The sequence below is a fragment of the Tursiops truncatus genome, chromosome 5, assembly GCF_011762595.2.
Source record: "Tursiops truncatus isolate mTurTru1 chromosome 5, mTurTru1.mat.Y, whole genome shotgun sequence".
Taxonomy (NCBI): Eukaryota; Metazoa; Chordata; class Mammalia; order Artiodactyla; family Delphinidae; genus Tursiops; species Tursiops truncatus.
The window spans coordinates 114637047-114643171 of NC_047038.1; the positions used below are offsets into that span (position 1 = coordinate 114637047).

Genomic DNA, 6125 nt, shown 5'->3' on the forward strand with positions numbered 1-6125 from the left:
CACTTTCTTCCTGTGTGAAAAACCAAACTTCCCCCTCGTTATGAGCAGCAGTAGAAGTTCAGCACAGTTTCTCTTCCAGCCTTGACAAGTTGTTGTTTTACTGGGATTGATAACATTTTGTAGCACTCTCATTCAAGTCCCTTCTTGCCAATGGTTTATCATATTTCTCTTATTGTTTAGATTTAGACATAAAATAGTCTGGAGAGGTTTCTTATTCTCTATGTTGTTTTTGGCATATTTCCACGAAGAAGTCCACATTATTTTTGCTCTTCTTCTACCTCTGAATGATTTCTGGGATGAGACTGACTTATTGCTTATGACTAAGTTTGGTAGCAATTTCCTTTAAAAAGGATAATTCTACAGTTTATTCTAATACATTATATAAATATTCTCAAATATTAAGTAATATACTTGTGGGTAAATGATGGAAATGTATGACTTCATGTATATATTTTGTCCTTCTTAGTAAATGGGGAGAGAGAATTCACCCAGATATCACTGAGGGTAATCTTACTTCTATTCGCAAATAAAGGAGGCAGAAGGCTTCACTGTATTCATGGTGGTCCCAAAGAGTGGCCAGAAGGAAACCAGGGACCACTAGTGGTTCTGGTTGATGGAGTCTCAGGCCCTTGAGACATGACTTTTAACTTCATTCAAGCTCTATATCCTGCCTTACACTGAAAGGGTGGTACTCTGACCAGTGCTGAGAAGGGCAGGGTTGGGAGTGGGCGTGGTCAGATCTCCTGACTGGGGGCCAGGAAAGTAGTCCAGGAGGATCCAAAAGGATCCAGGCAACAGCACTGCCTATTTCCAGCCTAAAAGGCATTTGGGCAGCTGGGATTTGGCTCTAATCAAAAGAACCTGTGATTCAGCTTGGTCCACGCCCAGTATTCACCACTAAGTGAAAATGGGATTTTATTGTTTTAATGTCCATTTCTTTAATTATGAATAAAATTGGGAATATACCTACTCACACACACACACACACACACACACACACACACACACACAAAGAACCTGTGATTAACCTCATAGCATAGGCCAGCGGAACTCACATTTTTAAGATTTAGGACAATCAGTACAGCATGGATTATTTTTTTTCAGAAGATGGAAAACCTGTGCTTCCAGATTTTTATTCTCTATGTCCAAACATGAAGATAGAAAACAGCAAGTCAGGCCAAATGGATTCTACAGTGTGTATCTTGTTGGCTGCCTGCGAACAGAAGCAGACTGAGCTGGATTGAAGAAAGAAAAAATCGCGCAGGGAGTGGACAGAGAAAAAATGAGAAAAAAATGAGTGGGGAAGACTTTCAGATTAGTTATCAAAAAAATATGAGGAAAGGAAATACTGGATCCCTACTTTTAAATAATGCCTATGAGTTTTCTTAAATCAACAAAAAAACTAGGAAATTAAGAACTCATTTTAATATCTTTTCCACCCAAGCCTGTTTAAAGTGTTCCTAAAAACCCAAACCAACAAACAAAGCTCATAGGGCAGTACCCCAAGAAAAAAGTTAATTTTACTCTATGTCAAATAAAAATAATAATTTCTTTTTAAAACCTAGGGAAAAAAATTGTTCCAAGCCTGAGGCACAGCTGGGGAGAAGCAGAAAGATGATGCTTAATGGTTGTTCTCTCCCTTGCAGTGTACTTCTACTTTAATCCAGCCTGTTAACATCTTGCATGTTATTTATTTAAATGGAAGACAGTATGTAAATACACTAAATATAGGAGGGCAAAGCTGGAGATGTTCCAGCTTTTGCAAATGTGGTAGGGGAAATGGCTGTGGAGCGCCCTGGCCAGCACATTCCAGCTCTGTTGGCTAACCCAGGGGCTGTCCTGCAAAGACAGCCTAAGCAAATATTTTTTCAGTTAATGGGCACAATTACTGAAATTTCACACAACGCTTCAATCTTGCTCTGCAGTTCAATTTCCCTTCCACGTTCAATATCCAACCTTTTAAAAGACACATTTCCAGAGCTAAATTGGTTTTAGCATGCTTTGAAAAGTTCTACCAAATGATTGGAAACAGGCTGTGAATTTCTTCTCTTTTCCCTTTCTTTCTCTCCAGGTCCTCCTGTCCTAGTTTAGGGTATGTGCAGGGTCAGGGAAGCAGGTGGGGTCTGGTGGCAGGAAGAGGAAAGGGGGTCCATATATACTATCAGGAATATCTTTTTTTTTAGGATGAAATCTCATCAGGAAGCAGCCACAACTTTTTACTCAATACATACCTGTTGTCATAGCTTTAGTATCTTTAACAAAATTATCTTCCTTATTTCTACCAAGATTATTTCTACCAAAAGTACTTCTACCAAGAAAGATTTGAGGAGATTACAATTAAAACCATATACAACGAACAGGGTAACAAGATTAGGAAGTCAATTTAAAAGTCATACATGCAGGCAAAAAAAAACCCCACCCCGTAATGGACCTTTAATTTATATTTGAATCTTTACATAACCAAAACAAAAGAAGAAAAATAAGCCTATATTTATGGAGTGAGTTCTTGCAATTTGCCCAGCTCTGGATTTGAACACAGAAAACCGCTCATAATAATGCATCATAATGTCCAAGGATAGCATCTTTGGCGTCTTCACCCTGGAGAAAATTTGGTGATGATCAGCGTTATTCTGACTACGGTTAACTGTAATAATCGAAATATGCCTTAAGCAGAAGTCACGTCTAGAGAGTTATAGACTATTTGTAAACACGTCTAGGGATATGCACAGGTGCTGTTACCATATGTAATTGAGGAGTCTGGCTGCTGGCCAAGATCCCATGTGTGATCTCTCAAGCCCGACCACAGGCAATTGTAAAGGCTTTAACTGGCAGGCTTTTGTGAGAAAGCTGCGCTCGCCACACTTAGTGCACAGCCTGGGGGTAGTTATAGTCAGACTCACTTCCCCACAGGGCGGCCAGGCTCACATACAGCTGCATTCCTAGTCCAAATACCTCCGTTCAGAGGCCTCCTTATCGAGGGGCCTTCCAGTCGCTTTTCTACACTGTGACACAGTACTTTTCCACTCCTTGCCCTGTCCCCACCCCCATCCCCATCCCAGGGCTTCCCTGGCAGGGAGACAATCCCCCAATCTGTGCTAATACATCTGACCCTTGCCTGGAGCTGCTCTTGGGAGGGAAAATGGAACACTGGGAGCCAGTGCTTTTTCCTGTTTTGCCTTTTGATTATACTGTTGCGGTAAGTGAATAAAGGCTTAATTGTTACTCTCTGTTTGGCTTGTTGTCTTAATTGACCGCCTTAACACCTGGCAGCTCAGCTTTCTCCAGTTCAGCTCCTGACAGTAATTAGATATCAAATTTGGGAATAGAGACACAATTTAGAGTTCTTACTCAGAACAATCAGGCATCTCCCTTGAATTCCAGAGTCCCTCAGCCCCTTGAGGGGAATTGAAAAGCATCATGGTTTCATGGACAGGACACAGAATGAAATGCCGGAAGTCTTGGGCTCTAAAGTATACCTTGCTGTATAATTTGGACTTACAACATCATCCAAATTTTCTGGGTTTTAGTTTTCTCAACTGTGAAATGAGGAACTCTGGACAAACGGGTATTGAAGATGCCTTTCACTCTGTGGTGCTCACCTGAGCCGTCACCTCTTCATTCCTTGATGTAGGTCAGAGTATCTATCACTCACTTTTTTTTTTTTTGCGGTACGCGGGCCTCCCACCGCTGTGGCCTCTCCCGCCGTGGAGCAACAGGCTCCGGACGCGCAGGCCCAGCGGCCATGGCTCACGGGTTCAGCCGCTCCGTGGCATGTGGGATCCTCCCGGACCGGGGCACGAACCCGTGTTCCCTGCATCGGCAGGCGGACTCCCAACCACCGCCACCAGGGAAGCCCTATTACTCACTTTTGCTAGGACATGGGAGTGATGGAGGGAGGAAGCTGGGGCAAGAGCATAGTCTCCAGTGTCTTTAGGAACAATTATCTCATCCTAGATCGTCTACTGGGCAGCTCTAGAACTTACATAAGAATTTGGGCTTTCTCTGAGGACAAGCATAATTTGGAATTTTATAATTTTATGCATATTTTCTAGAGCAGATAAGCCCATGTTTTAGTTTTAGAGCATCCTCAGGTGTGTCTAGACACTTGGTAAAGGATACTTTTCTCTGTTTATAGACGTAGGGGAGTACTTATTATAGTATTTACTAAATAGATTTTGAATTAACATGGGTGTTGGGAGCTGAATTTGTGTCCTTCCAAAATTCGTATGTTGAAACCCTAACCCCCAATGTGATTGTATTTGGAAATGGAGTCTTTAAGAAGGTAATTAAGGTTAAATGAGGTCCTAAAGGTGGGGCCCTAGTCCTATAGGACTGGTGTCCTCCTAAGAAGAGCAAGGTCTCACCAGCGGTCTTTCTCTCTCCACCCATGCACAGAGGAAAGGCCATGTGAGGACACAGTGAGAAGGTGGCTGTCTACAAGCCAGGAAGAAAGATCTTACCAGAAGTCAACCCTGATGACACCTTGATCTTGGATTTCCAGCCTCCAGAACCGTGAGAAAATCAGTGTCTATTGTTTAAGCCACCCAGTCTGTGGTGTTTTGTCATGGAAGCCCAAACGGACTAATACAATGGGATAAAGCAATCATCTGTATAAAACTCACTGTCTAAAAATAAAGCCAACAAAAAATGTGGCATGATATTGAGCAACTGATGGAATGTAAGAATAGCCATTTGACCTTGACATTGGAAAAGGTCCTTCAAGCAGCACAGCTTATCGACATAGGATTATTTTTCACTTGTTGTGGGTCCAAAGACCCCCTTTGTTCTGCTGAGAACAGCATTTCCTTTATGATAATATTTTATATATTCAAGTTTTCCATTTTTCAGTTTTCAAGATTCAGCCTTTAGACAAGTCTTAGTACATTTAATTATAATAATTGCATGTATGCACATGTATGTAAATTACATAAAATAAAAATATTATAACATTTTAAAGTGTAAAAATTAAAGGTAGAGCTGGTAAGCTGGAAGGTGGTAGAGGAGGAGAGTTGGAACAAAATGGAGGGAGTTAATTCCTCATTTTATAAATTAGAGAGTTGAGCAGTACGATCTGAAGTAGATGGATTAAGGAACAGAAGACAGTTCTTTAAAGTTACAAAAATCACCAGTAGTAGAGTTAGCATAAAAAATGGTTAACAAGTTCTTGGAGGGAAAGGAGCTAAGTTATAAGCTAGATCCCTCATTATTTATGAAATAAGATCAACAGCTACTCGGAAAACTGACACATCAGGAAACAGAAGTGTAGGAACCCCTCTTGCCCATCCAGTTTCTGAATGAATCGGGGAATAAGGCAAGGAGTAAGGCTGGTGGGAGATTCAAAGGTTACTTATTAGTAGTAAAGGCCAACTTGGAGTAGACGGCTTGCTCTGAGAGCTGAAAGGCTTGTTTAATGCACGCCAGGAGGAGGAACTTTTTCCATCAATTATAAAAGTTCTGGACCAGGGAAGCCCTTCCCATATTGCAGGAAGAGCCCACACCTGGAAAAGCAGCAGGGGAATGCCTTTCCCACTGAAGCTCCAACCCCAGGAGAAAGAAAGGAAGGAGCTGAGCCAGGCATGCACAGTTTATCTTTCTCAAATTTCCCACTCAGATTAAGCCATTCTTTAAATGAATTCCATGGTAGAATGGAGAGAGGCCAGGACTGGCACATGTGGAAGGAAACTTCAGGATGAGGGAGTTTCCCCCTTAACAGTTGCCTCTAGGGAGTTGAATGTGTATTGAGCCTAGGGTGGACTGGAGAAGAATTTTGCTTGTCATTGTATGGGAAGAATAGCAGTCGAAGGTGGGAGGTGAATGAGGGTTTGGTCTGTGCCTTGCCTTCACTTTGGCCTATTTTCGTTGCTACCTTGTCCTTCCTTCATCCCCCTGGAGATTTTGGTTGGACCACCTGAGCAGAGTCGAGGATGACAAAGTTAAAGAAGAAAGGAGCAGATGCTGGCTCAGTACCGTAAGTCAGTACTCCTGAATGTTTATCATCAACCCTCATCCTCTCTAACGTGGAAGCCACATTTCAATCTACTTCTGTTGAGTTACCTTTATTTTGTTCACTAAGACGTGGGCCTGAGATGACATCTCAGTCACCCTCTCCTGCTTTGGGGATGCAC

At 42.1% G+C, this 6125-nt stretch overlaps 1 long non-coding RNA gene across 1 annotated transcript in view; it reads left to right on the forward strand.

Moving 5' to 3' along the window:
- The window catches only part of LOC141278817 (uncharacterized), a 126360-nt gene that overhangs the window by 85784 nt on the left and 34451 nt on the right, over positions 1-6125 (forward strand). Inside the window, exon 2 of the long non-coding RNA XR_012332158.1 lies at positions 4396-4512. This is a non-coding gene — a long non-coding RNA (uncharacterized lncRNA). The remainder of the gene's footprint in view (positions 1-4395; positions 4513-6125) is intronic.